General features: G+C 64.4%; 1 long non-coding RNA gene across 2 annotated transcripts; it reads left to right on the top strand.

Moving 5' to 3' along the window:
* Positions 1-10609: 10609 nt before the first annotated feature.
* On the top strand, positions 10610-13166 carry LOC129499713 (uncharacterized). 2 transcript variants are annotated; one of them, XR_008662442.1, is made up of 2 exons: positions 10610-12184; positions 12633-13166. It is a non-coding gene; the product is annotated as an uncharacterized LOC129499713 (long non-coding RNA). The 2 variants fall into 2 exon arrangements; XR_008662441.1 differs by having other exon boundaries at positions 12537-13166.
* Positions 13167-13717: the final 551 nt, after the last annotated feature.

The following is a 13717-nucleotide window of genomic DNA, read 5'->3' as shown; positions in this document are numbered from 1 at the left end:
CCAGTTGCAGAAACATTGAGGCCACCTAAGCGTGTAGTTGGAACAAACTGACGCTCTGAATGCAAAGACGAGAGTGCGCATCACCAGATACGGGGCGCATCTGGGATGCACCAGGTCCCGGGACGCTGCGGGGGGTCGTGCCACGGGCGTGGACTGTCCGTAGTCCTGCGGTGGCTTGGGGACCGCGTGCGGAACGTCTGTCCCCGGGGAGCCACACAGAGGGTCTGAGCTTGATGCCCTGGACAGGACGGCCCTGTGGCTGCCCCCCACGCCCACCCTGCACACCTAGGTCCCCCTCCTGTGGGGAAGGCGGTGGGGGGGTGTCTGGCTGCCTTGGGTGGCGGGGGTGAGCCACCCTGGAGAAATAGAATCCCACTTCTCCAAGGGATCCTGTCTGGTTGGAGCCCGCAGGGTCCTGGGTGCTTCCAGGAGGGTCTGCAGAAGGGGGAGTCTCGATGTCAAGAGGGTCTCCCTACCCTGGACCCCTGGCTGCTCTGCTAGGACCTCCTCTCCGGGCACAAGGCACCAGCCACTCTGGGTGGGCTGGGCTGAGATCTCTGCCCGAGGAGGGTCCGAATGTGTCCTGCTGTCGCTGTCGTGACACGAGTCACCAGTGGGGCTGGGAGCCTCCGGCCCACCCAGCACCCTTTCCCAAACGGAGATGGCATGTTTTCTTGGGACTCATCTTACAGGGAGAGAGGGGTGTGGAGTGAGGGTCCTCAGAGCCTCAGGTGGCTCCAGCCTGCCCCTGGGGGGAGGGTCCCGGGGAGCCGAGCGAGGCTGTGCCAGGCCAGGGCAGAGGAACGGGGCATTGTCTGGGGGAGATGGGGCAGGCCTGAGGGTCCCCCGGCCGGAGAACTTCCAAGCATGGATCTTCCTTCACGGCCGGGCCTCCCTCCCTTCCCCCGTCCAGGGGACACCCTCTCTCCACGCTGCTCAGGCAAGACCCCCAGGGTGCTCCTTCTCCTCGTCTCCCTGTCCCCCACCTCCCCCGAGCACCTAAATCCGGTCAACCCGATCAGACTCATTGCCCCTTCTATAAAAACCCTTATAACGTCTTCTTGGAAAATAGAAGCCATAGCTAGTGTAACTTATCTTCATAATTAAAAATAAAAATCCATACAACGTCCTAACTCCCAAACAAGGGAGAAATAAAAGCCGCCGGGCTGTGGCCGCTGCGGACACGGACACCTACGCGTGCCCGCCGAGGCCACCGTGTCATCCTAGGGTCGTGACTCTTCCAAACGGCCAACAGCTCTCGGTGAATTTCCAGATGAAGCAAGGTTCCATCTGCACGAGATGCTCGTGTTTGTTGCGTCCCTAGGAAACTCTGTGTTGGGAAACGGAAGAAGCTTCCAGACTCTGATTGCTCCTAACAGGGTTTTCACCCACACCAGCATTCCTTGGCCACCGCATCCGGGACGTGCTGCTGCGCCCTGTGCGGGCCTTGGCAGCACCCGGGGCCTCCACCCGCGATGCCAGGCACCCCCGCCCCAGGTCGCGATCCTCAGAAACGTCTCCAGGCATTGCCGGGGGTCCCCCAAAGTGGCAAAATCACCCCCAGTTGGGCACGTCTGACCTACCCGAGTGTCGTATGGAAATAAATATTCACTGTGTGGGACTCAGGAGATCTCGCTGCTCTCATCCCAGGCCCCAGCCGCAATGCCGATAGCACCCCGTTTCCATGGCAATGTGTCCCCCCAGCCTCCCCGGTTCTGAAATGCCTGTGGGGGCAGCAAGCCACTGCTGCAGGCTTCTTGCCTGCGGCTTCTCCAATCCAGGGCTGGGGCGCCGTGTCCAGAGGCCCCTTCCAGGGGGACCAGGACCTGCTGTCCTGGTTTGTCCCCGGGGCCCTGTCACCGCCTCCTCACGGGCTGATCCCCCCACAGCCCCCTCATCCCGCCTCGCAGCCTCCCGCTGCTGCTCCCTAAGTCGGGCCGCCCCCTCCAGCCGCGTGGGTTCCTATCTTTTCGCAAGTGTCTTTTGCTCTGGGTTACCCTGCAATCCACCTTCCTCTTCCAGAAGGAGGGGTCCTTCTCCAGGGAACCCTCCCTGAGCCGCCCCCTCCCCTGCACGGCCTGGGTCAGCCCTTTCTTCCATCCTTTCCCCCACCCCATCCCCCGCCCCCCACCTCATCATCAGAGTCTGTCTCCAAGAAGCTGGGGTGGCTCCGTTCTCTGAGGACCCCCTGCCCCCCACCCAGTCGGAAGGGGGTTCCTGCTATGGGCAGGTCTTGGGGGGCAGGGGGTTACTGCGCCAGAGCGGAGCAGCTCCGGAGGGACCTGGAATCTGGAACCTCGTCTCCTTCTCCTATGGAGATGACGAGGGGGCTTTAGGGGAACATTGGAATTTCTGCAGCCGGAAGCACCCACCTGGGGACCTGCCCCAATCCAAGTGGAGCTGGGGTCGAGGGAAAGCAACGGGGAGGCAGAGGGGCACCCCAATTCCTACCCGGGACCCCTTAGGGCTGGGGGCTGCTTCCAGTCTGGCCTCTGGCATCCCCCCCTGCCCCCGCCCATGGAGGCTGAACTCCCAGCAATTCAGGTATCCCCGGGGCATAGAGCACTGGGGCGCGGGCGGTGACCAGAGGCACCCGGGCTGGCGTTCACCTCATTCGTCACCCACCCACCACCCAGGCTCAGGACACTCCTCAGCCCTGGGCAGAGACTCCATCGTGTCCTGCAGGCGCCCTGGCTGCTGGGGCACCTCAGTGAGGTGCAGGGACTGGAGGCCGGGGTGGGGTGTGGGGGTGGTCAGGGAGGGGTGCACCTGTACACAAGGCCGTGTCCAAGCCGGCAGGGCCGGGTGCTCGGCGCTGAGGGACACCTGGGCCCTGGCAGGACATCCGAGGTGGACACCCTGATGCCCTGCAGCCCGAGAAGTGATCCCGACTCTGAGGGTGTTTGCCGGGACCCAGTGCCCCGCAGCTGGGAGACGGGGAGAGTGACCTCTGTCCTCCCGTCTGGAGAAGGCCCATGAGGTCTGGGGGCCCGGGTCCCCGGCGCCGCCCTGTGTGCCCCATGCCTCAGTTGGTTGGGTCCGGGCACCCCGCCTACTGTGCCTTTCTCCCAGTTCCTCAGGCTCCTCTTGGTGACGCAGGCGGCCCGGCCCTGGCTCAGCTGAGGTTGTTCTTGGCCACGGGGACATGCCCGTTCCGGGGCCGGGACTGGCTCCCGGACGTTTCCCCCACCCCGCTGTCCTGGAGGGTCACCTCCCTCGTGCACGGGGACTGTGCCTGTGACCTGGTGGTCCCTAGGCTGCTGGTTGGGGCGCCAGGCTCCTGGGGCCCCGCTGGCTCTCGCCCTTGGTCCTGTGCCTCTGCCCCAGGGGAGGCCCAGCAGGGGGAGAGGCCAGGGGCCGGGGGTCCTCGCGCCCCGCCCTACAGGCCCCCCTCTGGGGTAGACACCTGGGCGGGGGGGGGGGGGCTGGAGGCCCCGAGCTGGCCCTGGCGGGCACTGCGAATGCATCCTCTGCCGAGAGGTGCACAGGGACACCCCTGTGGGCCCCACGTGGCTTTGTCACGCTGTGTGGGAGGGATGAGCCCTGAGAGAGGGTGTGAGAGTGAGCGTGTGGGTGGGAGCCCCGGAGAGGAGCCGGCACAGGAGACGGGGACCGTGAGAATGTGAGTAGGTGGAGGCCCGGGGCAGGGGTGTCCTTGCTTTGAGGGGGTCCTGGTGGAGGAGGGGGACAGATCCAGAGAAGGCGGTCGGGGATCAGGACACTGCACCGGGCACACTGGCCACTAGGTGTCACCAGGCTCTCACGGGAGGGAAGAGGGGCTCCAGGTGAGTGGCCTGAACCTCTGGTACCCCAGGACGTCCCCTCCCAAGGCCGGGGGGGGGGGGGGGGGTGGCACCCCCTGGGCTGTCTGAGCACCCGCTGGGGAGTGGGGCCGGTGGGTGCGATGCCCCGCGGGGAGGGGATGCTCTCCGTGGAGGCTGCCCCGCCTCTGACTCCTGCCCACACAGATGCAGGCCGAGGACCCAGCTGAGGGGGTGGGAGGTAGCTCCGGCTCCCTGGCCCGCCCGGACCTGGCCCTGCTGGATCCCCCAAACCCCGCTCAGCCTTCCTTGGCCTTCCGGAGCCCTCTCAGACCCAGGCCCCAGCCGATGATGCCTTCGCCCCTTGGCCCTTGCAGGGCGCAGCAAGGACCTCCTGTGTGCCGGGCACTGGGCATCCATCTGGGCTCCACCCCATGGAGCTTTGCAGCTACAGAATGTTCAAGTCACCAAATAACCTAACCAGAGAATTTGCGATGGAGACACTGTCACATAGGACATAAATCATGAAGTAACCGGGAGGGCTGTGGGATTGGCAATGAGCAGGTAAAGACGGGAACAGGCACGGGAACACCAGATGGAAGAAGATTCAGAGCGGCTGGAACAGTATGTGCAAAGGCCCTGGGGCCGGAAGAAACCAAACCTGTTATTAGTGAAACACAGAGGCCTGTGTGGATAGGGTACAGGGCTAGAGGTTGGGGGGTGGGAGGAAACAGACCGGAAGGGGCTCTAGGCCACGTCACCTTCCTCCCCCAAAGGACACTGGGTGGGAAGAGATGCTCAGGGGCCACCCCGAGGGCAGGGTGGTGAAGTTCCTGCTGTGATGTGACTCAAGGGCCTGTTCCATCTGGAGCCGCTCGGAGCCGCTCGCGGCTGGCGAAGAGCTGGTGCCATAGCCCGTGGGGCATCTGATAGGATCCTGCCTCACATCCCAGTGGGCTGAGGAGCACATAAAACCCCAAGAGGGCCTTTCCCCACTTGGCCGAGGGCTCCCCAGAGCAGATCAGGGCAGGGCTGGTCTGTCTCAGTTCCTGGGCTCCGGGATGTCTTTTTGGCTGGGAGCAAAGGGGTGGGGTCGGGGAGAGGGAGGGGTGACCGAGGCGTCGTCCTGAGTCTCCCCACTGCTCCACGCCCCGCCGTGTCTCTGCACCCTTCAGGGTAAATCCAAAGACCTTCCCATGGCTGTGACCTTACACGCAGTCCCCTAACCTTGCTCCCCTCTACACCGCTCTCCGCGCCACCTGCTTGGCTCCAGACACGCGGCTCCTCAAGCAGGCACGGTCCTGCCTCAGGGCCCCTGTACCTGTCGTTCCCTCTGCTTCGAATGCTCTTCTCCCAGGCATCCTTGGGCTCATGTCCTCCCCTCCCTAGAGCTGCTCAGATACCCCCTTCCCGGGAAGTTCTCTCTGTCCCTTCCTTTGCAAACCACATCCCCTACCCCACTGTGTCCCGCTTTTCTCCCGACCACCACCTGCAAGTCTGTATGTGGGATTTATTTAGTTTAATAGACCCTGCGCTCGACCAGAAGCCAATCGATCTGTCTTGTTCACTGGGGCCACACCACCTGCCATTTGTTGCACGCAGCAACAAATCCTTGCCGAACGAGTGAATGAATGAACGAATGCACGGGCACGCGTGGGGACAAACCTATCCCCAGGCCTCCAGACCTGTCCCCCGTGGGACATCCTTGGGCCTTAGCATCCGCCCACCTGGAGCAGAGCCCCCGAGGTCCCCAGGCTTCGTGACGCTCTGTGTGTCCACTGTGGGTCCCGCCACAGTCCCTGGGGGGAATTACAGGGGAGGGTGAGGTGACCCGCGCCAGGAGCTTCCTAGGACCCACCTATGCTGGACGTGGAGGGCCAGACTGGGGCCAGGGTGGCAGAGCGGAGGCCACGGCCCTGCTTTGTGCTCCAGTGAACTGCAAATTGCAGGTGGTGGTTTCAGGTGCCCCCGCAAGTTGGGGAACGTGGGTGCTATGATGTGCTCGACGTGTTACAGGGGGGCACCGGGGGCACCGGGGAGGATGCAGGAGGTCGCGAAGACACACACAGGCCATAGCTGTCCTGCCGCCTCTGGGGCTGGGCTGTTGGGGGGACGAGCCCTGATATTGGGGTCTCTCTTCAGGTCAAGGCCCGAGTGGTGAGGCAGCAGCTCCCTGGGGGGGGTGAAGTCAGCCCCCCGCCCCCCCAGGGCACCCCAAGCCTGCCCAGCGCTGAGGCGGACCCTGCCTCTCCTTATCGCTTCTTCTGGTTTCCAAGAGGTATTTAAACCAGACCCCCCCCCCCCAGGTAATACTGACCACCTAGCAGGAGGTGATGGGTTAAAGCTCGAAGAGTCGTTTAAGAGAAGATCCGACTCTAGAACCTGCATAGACAGACTCCTAGGGCGGAGAGGGCACATTCGGCCTAGGGATTTAAAAATGTTTTTGGAGAAATGTCTTCAAAAGCCCAATACTTAGAAACAATCCTCTTTTGAGGAGGACGATGAGGCAGCAGCAACTTCCTGGAGTCCCTAGAGGGACCTGAAGGGACCTGAAGGGACCCCGGCGGTTCCGTGGAGCGTGGTTTGAAAACCACAGATGTCGACCCACTGCTCATTTGCAGGGGGCAACGCACTGCCGCGAGGGGTGCTGTACCCGATATTCCCGGTGAGGGTTGCTGCGGGGGGGGGTTGTCTCGGCGAGGGTCACCGCTGGAGGGGGTTCTGGTGAAGGTCACTGCTGCGGGAGGGGGTCCCGGTGAGGGTCCCTGCAGGAGGGGGTCCCAGTTAGGGTTGGTGCCGTGGGAGGGTCCCGGTGAGGGTCACTGTTGTGGGATGGGGTCCCAGTGAGGGTCACTGTGGGAGGGGATCCCAGTGAGGGTCGCTGTCGCGGGAGGGGGTCCCGGTGAGGGTCACTGCCGTGGGAGGGGGTCCTGGTGGGGGTCACTGCCGTGGGAGGGGGTCCTGGTGGGGGTCCCGGTGGGGGTCGCTGTGGGAGGGTGTCCCGGCCACCCGGTGGCAGCAAGGACAGCTCCAGACCCCAGTAGGCCGCGGGCCTCCGCCTCAGTGCCCGCGACCTCTGGCCTAGGTCTGCTGTGAGCCAGGGGCCACCGCGTGCCTTCCCAGTGGACGGAGCTGCCCTCTGGCCACGCAGCCAGCTCGGCCAGGGCTGATGAGGAGCCCTGAGCGCTAGGCCCGCTGCCAGGCCCGGGCCACGGGGACTGGTGAGGGTTTCTGGCTAAGCCCGGCTCAAGCCATTCCAAGGGACAGCTGGAGCGTCTCTCAGTCAGCGCCTGGAAGGGGGCCAGCCCCGCCTCGGGCTCGGGCCAAGCACATGTGAGTGCACTCACACACTCACACACTCACACACTCACACACACACACACGGAGTGTGCACACGTGCACGGTCGTACCGTTCACACTGCACGGCCACACGTGGGCTTGGCACACGTGAACACATGCACACGTCACACGCAGCGGCACACGCAGGGGCGAGGGTGTGGGTGTAACCACCAACGCACAGGCGCCGGCGCCCGGGCCCCCACTCCGCACGCGGCCTCCCGGGCTGGGTCGGGGGAACACACCTTTGGGTCCAGTCTGTGCGGGGTGAGTTCAGTGCGGGGAGGTGGCCTTTCCCCGTCTAAGTCGTGGTGGCTCCAGCCTTGTCCCAGCCTGGTCCCGTGGGAGGCTGTGTGTGGGAGGACTGAGGGGCTGCTGCAGTGTCCGGGCCCCTCAGGGGCATCTCTCTGGGGCAGAAGGGACCTGGAATTGTGCCTGCGTCCCGTGGAGGTGGGGTGGGCGTGGGGCCTGGGGTGGGGGGGCTGCCTGGCTCTGGAGGTGCCATGGTCACTGTGGTGTTGGAACCATCCAGGCCCAATCCCGAGGGCAGGTAGGACGGGGGAGGCTTTGAGGTTTCCTGCAGCTGTGACCCCCGCCCTCAGGAAGTCAGCCCGGCCCTCAGCCTGCCGTCCAAGGGGGACTGTCCTCTCAAACCTCGGAGGGCTAGAGACCTTCTGGTCCCTTCTGTCTCCTGGCCACACAGGCCCAGGCACGCTGGACCATCAGCCCAAGAGTGGTAACGGACGTCACTGTGGTATGACCGCTGGCCCCTGCCCATCGAGGGACCCGGAGCCACGAGTGGGGCTCTGGAGCCCCCAGCCCCTCATCCCAAGGAGCCTGCTCCGGGGTGGGCTCTCCTGAGTCCAGCTCGCTGCCCCCAGCCGCTGGCCACAGCCCATGGAAGGTTTCTGTCACCTCCCCCACCAGATCAATACCCCGAGCCTGCTGTCAGCAAATCTCTGACCTCTGACCGGGCCACACACCGTGACCCCTGAACCCATCTGCCTTTCCACCAATCCTTGCCCTGGTCTCTGGGGTGGCTGAGGCGAGGTGACCCTCCGCTGCAGCCCGGGCTGTGACGGGAAGGGAGTGTGGCTGTCGGCCTCCACCGCCCAGCCTCTTCTCTTCACTCCACACTCAGGGCCGGAGTCAGCGGCGGCCCCTGGGGCCTCCCTGGCAGGACCTCCCTGGCAGGGGAACAGGCTGGGCCCTGGAGCTGAGTATGCCAAACAGCCAAGGGCTGTGCATGAAGGATTTGGAGTCCCTTCTGGGGCCCAGGAGCCTTGGGAGTCAGGGAAGGGACTCGGGGGGTCCTAGTGGCTCTATCTGAGGCTGGCCGAGGTGTCCCTCCTTACGCTCCACAAGCTGCTCTGCACCAGGCCAGGGGCCTGAGGCTCAGAACGCCCGCCCTTAGCGTGGTCCTGGCTGAGAAGAGCCCCCAGGACAGGGAGGGTGAGCTGGCGATGGTGTGTAGCCCCCACTGGCCCCACAGCCAGGGCACAAGCCCGTAAGCCTCTGGGGGGATGGGAGGGACCCTGTGCTCCTATCCGAGGGGCTCCCTCCCTGACCAATCACAGTCTCAGCAGCCCTCACCCAAGAATGAGGAAGAGGTTGCTCGGAGGCCCCCAAAGTGCCCCCTAACCTCCCGGAGGGTCACTGCCCTGGCCTCCTGGGCCTTCCCTGCCAACCTGCTCTAGCCCCTTGTCCTGCTGAAATCCCCTGAGCCACCCGGGAATGCAATCTGGGGAGTCCTGGGCTCCTGGGCAGACACCAGTGTCCTGAGACTCAGGCCCCAGAGGGTCTGGCCAGGACAATAGGACCTGCCGGTCATGCACCATGTCACCCTTACCTGGGTGCCTCTCTTTGTACCTGGAGTGTGTCCACATTGGCTCCTGCTTCTAAGAGGAGCCCCCTCCCCGACTCACGTGTTCTGAGACCACGGGGCCCAGCAGCCCTCTGTCCTGGGTCCATCCGGGTCTGTGGTAGGGGGACAGGCAATGGCCCAGAAGCTCCAGTGATGAGACCCACCCACACACGTACCAAGGTGAGGAAGAAGGTGGGTGAGGGGAGAAGAACAGAGAAGCAGGATGGACGGAGGACTTGGAGGTGTGAGAACAGTGCAGAGAGGAGCCCAAGGCCCCAAGAGGCAGGTGGGTGGGCTCAGGGGTGCCTGATGCTGGGTCCTGGAAGCCTCACTTCTCCCCTGGACCTCCAGCAGGTGCCTCCCCCACCCCGGGGACCCCTCGAGCCCTGCCTGTCGGCCTCCCTGGGCCATGCTCAGGAGCCCCAGGCGGAAGGCTGGTGGCGCTGCCCAGGCCGGTGGGTGCGTGGGTGGCAAGCCCTGAGGTCAGCGGGTGGGGCGGGGACATCCAGAAGGCCCAGCACAGCATGCCGAGGTCCCAGGCCACCTGCCTCTGCCACCGCAGGCCATGCCCTGGGCCCCCTGGGGACCCGGCCAGGCAGGTGGGGAAGCCAGGGTGCTGGCGTCGGCCCGGGAAAAGAGCAGCAGAGGTGCCGGGTGCTGAGCAGCGCCTCCCTGCCTGCCGTGGGCGAAGCCCGCTGCCCGGTGACCGTGGCCAGGCCCGGGGAACTAAGCCTCGAGGAGGGAGCGACGGTTCCCTCCCGGAGAGGACTTGAACCCGAGGCTGGGAGTTGGCGGCCCCCGAGTGGGAAGAGCAGGAGGGTCACGGCCGTGATGTGGGTCTGCGCCAGGCTCTTCTCTCTGCTGGGAGCCCGGGGCCCGGCCGGCAGAGAGGGGGCGCGTGTGGCTCGCCAGGTCCCTGGGGCTTTGGGCCACGGGGTAAGGACGAGGGCTGGCCCCCGACGTGTGCCCGTCCTGCCCTGTGCCCCGTGAGGACGTAGGGACGGGGGACTTGGTGGCCGCACAGGGGGCCTCTGCCCCTCCTCCTCCTCCCGCCCACCCCGGGGGCCCCCGGAGGCGTCCCTGCGCTCTGGCAGGGGCACACAGACCCCCACACCTCACACTGACCCACACACCACTGACAGGCACCGCACACCCTGTCATACACGCCGCGTTCCGCAGGCGCCCCACGGGGCCCACATCACACACACTTCGGCACAGACCACAGACACATGTACCCCATGAACGGACGCGTGCCACACATCAGAGCACACACACACCCACAGACACACGCACGCGCCACAGTGACGTGGCCCCCAGACGCCACCATGGACCATCACACACTCCCACACGCACAGGGACGCGGCCCACGGACACACGCGGCCCGAGCTCTGGCTGCCCACGTGGGTCAGGCACACACAGCCTCGCCACTCGCACACACTCAGAGCCAGCAAGTCGCCCCGCGGGAGCCCTGGCGCCACACGGGCCGCCCCCATCCCAGAGGCAGAACCTGGATGGAGACCAGGGAGGACAGGGCGTCCGAGCTGAGCGCCTGACAGGAGGAACCCAGAGGGGAAGGGGGTGCTTCCGGGGTCGGGGGGGACGTCACGGGCTCAGGGTGCCCTTGGGGGCGGACGGCTAGATGCGGAGGCCTGGGGCTCGGGGAGGTCCCCGTGTCCCCTGCATTCCTCAGGGTGGGGGCCGTCACCTCCTTGGGACTGTCTCCAGGGGCCTCTTGCCTCCTCCAGGGCCGAGGACTTCTCCCCACCCCGCCGAGGGATCGGCGGGCACAGAAAAGGTCCTGGTCTTGGATTCCCCACGTGGCGGATCGGAGGCGGTTTGTGGGCCCCCCACCCTGCTGACCTGGCCTGGAACATAGGGGTTCCCATGCAGGAGTCCCCGAGAGTAAGGGGCTGGGCCGAGAGACCGACCATCTGCTCCAGGACGGGAGGGGGGCCTTTCCCAGAGCCCGCGGCCAGGCCCGCTTGGGTCCCGGGGCCCCTCGGCCCCTCTTGGAGAGCAGGGCCCCGAGGCCTCCGACCCGCTGCCTCTGCCTGACACGCCACCCCCGGAGCCAGATTCCTCTGTCGTAAGTGACCCGAGGCTCCGTTACAGTGCGGGGGCCTCAGGGACCACGTGTGGAGGAGTCCGGGGGGCTGGGGGTGCCGAAGGCAAGGGGGCCCTGGCGTGGGCAGGTTCCCAGGAGGAGCTGGGGGTCTTCCCGGGGCTCAGGCATGCCGGGCAGTGGTGCTGAGGCATCAAGCCTGCCACCCCGTCCTTGCCTGGGGCCCAGAACGGCAGCAGTGGGTTTGCTGGGCTTCAGCTGATGCGGTGTTTCTGGGGCGGCCTCCCTGCCCCCCGCCTCCGGTAGAGCAGGGCAGTCACTGCCCACGGGTATCCCTGCCGGCAGAGGCTCAGCAGTGGCAGGGGTGGCAGCTGCTGGGCCTCTGGAGCAAGGAGCTGGATGCACAAAGATAGATAGGCCTTCAGGGCTCCCGAGGGGGGCCCCCTGCCAGGCACAGGGTCAGCGGGGGACGCAGCCCCAAGGGGTGTGGAGGGTGAGGGTCCCTTCTCTTAGGAAGCCCCGTGCCTGGGTCCGATGGGCCCCCTGCCCTCCTCCAGGTCAGCAGCGCACCCCGGGCTCTGGCCCTCCCGGAGGCCGGCCTGTCTGCACGGGAGCTGCGATCACAGCCAGGATGGGATGAAAATAGGAAGTGGTCTCCAGCGCCAGGCGGTGCCGCCTGCCCTTCTTCCCGGGCGTGGGGGTGGCCGCTCCTGAAGCGCCTGAGTCACCCGCCAACGGCTGCTGGGAACCCTGCATCCAGCCTCTGGGAAACACTGTGGCCTCTCTGGCTGGACGTCCAAGGCCCATGCACAGGTCCACGCTCCAGCCCGGGCTCCCAGCCGGGCTGCGGCAGCCTCCTGACCCTTCCCTCTGACCGGGGACCCGTCAGGGCCCTGACTCCGCTGAAGGGGTCTGCTCCTTGTTCCAATTCATCCCCGCAGGACCCCTGCCAGGTCGGCCTAGGTTACGGATGAGGAAGCCAAGGCCCGGAGAGCTGCTCAGGGCCCCACAGCCAATAACTGGCAGTGCCAGGGCTGGAGCTTAGGACAGTTTCAGCCAAGGATCCAACACTAAGGAGGGTGAGGCCCGGCCCTGAGAGGCCATCCTGGAGCCAAGACTCAAATGACGGGAAGGAGCCGACCAAGGCAATATGGGGTGCGGGTGAGTGTGCCAGGAGGGGGAATAGCCAGTGCAGAGGCCCTGTGGCGGGGACAGGTTTGGAGCGTCTGAGGAACAGACCGGAGCCAGGGAACAGTGGTTCCAAGGTGTGGGCAGCAGCAAGCAGATGATCTGAGTCATCCGAGTCCTCAGATCTAAGTGGGGTGGGTGTCTGTCCTTAGGCCCATGTTGCCCCTCCCAGCTGCCGTCTGGGAGGATGTGCTGGACCTTAGCATGTCCTAGGCCTGGGACCTCCCCCCACGTCTTCCCAGAGGACAGGCTGGGGACAAGAGGAAGTGCTGACAGCTGGGCTAGGCCATCACGGGTGGCTGACCCATGACCCTCTGTGCCCCAGGCCGACCCGTGGCTCAGGCACCGAGGTGGGAGCGCCCCAGGGCGGTCCTGGGGCAGTGGCGCTGGCGCTCTGGCTCCACGAGGCCTTTCCCCGCAGAGGCTGCCGGAGTGTGGGTGATCCCCGCCCCGCCCGCGGTGCCGAGCCCTGCACACTTCCTGCCGGCCCACCGGGGAGAGCAGGCCGCAGCAGCTTGCGTGGGAAGCACAGGCAAGTTTCCACGGATCCCGGGTGGGTGTCTCATCGCCAAAGGGAACGTGGAAGTCCAGATAGAAATCATCCAAGACGGCCCGTCGGGGAGTTCACAGGGAGAGGACTTGTCTCTGGTGAGGGGTTGGGGCAAACACACCAAAGAGTGGAGTCTAAGGAATGCGTCACTCGAGAAGGGAGAAGGCGTGGCTCTCCCCAGAAGACAGCGCGGCTCCAGGGTTGAGAGGGGTCAGGGCTATCTGCTGACCCCATCCTCATGATCTCGTCAGATCCCAGACGCACAGCTGCCTTCTCCTGGGGCTGCTCTGGCCGCTCGATGGTGTTCTCTGGACTGTCCCTCAGTCTCTGACCTTGGCTTTCACCACTTTCCTGTCTGAGGAAGTTGAAGCCGCCCTCCAAAAAAAAAAAAAAAAAAAAAAACAACAGACCCTCCTCCCCACTCTGCACCACCACCCGTGGCTTGGCATGAAGACCGTCGGTTCTACGCAACCTGATGGACGCAACCTTCTTCCCGCGGATCCTGCCTCGAGCCCACTTCTTTCTACCCGATTCTTTATTGCTGCTCTAGGTTAGTGGAGTAGCGGGGTTCTTGGTGGAAAGTCATTTCCCCGAGCAACTGGAAGACGTAGTTCTCTAGGTTTCTGGCATCCATCGCTGCCGATGAGAAGTCTGTTGTCGGTCTACATGTCCCTCCTTTGACCTAATCCCGCATTTCTTCCTCATCCATAAGCATAGCTCATTTTATCGTGCATTTACTGAACTTTGGAGATAACCGTGGGTTTTGTTTGTTTTGTTTTTTATATTTATTTATTTTTATTTATTTATTTATTTATTTATTTATTTATTTATTTATTTATTTTGTTTTTTAATACATCGAAGGTTTGTGGCAACCCTGCATGGAGCGAGTCTGTCGCTGCGCTTTTTCCAACAACAGCATTTGCTCAACTTTTTTTTGTTTGTTTGTTTTTTAAAGA

This window comes from Nyctereutes procyonoides, unplaced genomic scaffold (genome assembly GCF_905146905.1).
Source record: "Nyctereutes procyonoides isolate TBG_1078 unplaced genomic scaffold, NYPRO_anot_genome, whole genome shotgun sequence".
NCBI classification, from domain to species: domain Eukaryota; kingdom Metazoa; phylum Chordata; class Mammalia; order Carnivora; family Canidae; genus Nyctereutes; species Nyctereutes procyonoides.
This window is presented reverse-complemented; position numbering and strand designations above follow the sequence as displayed.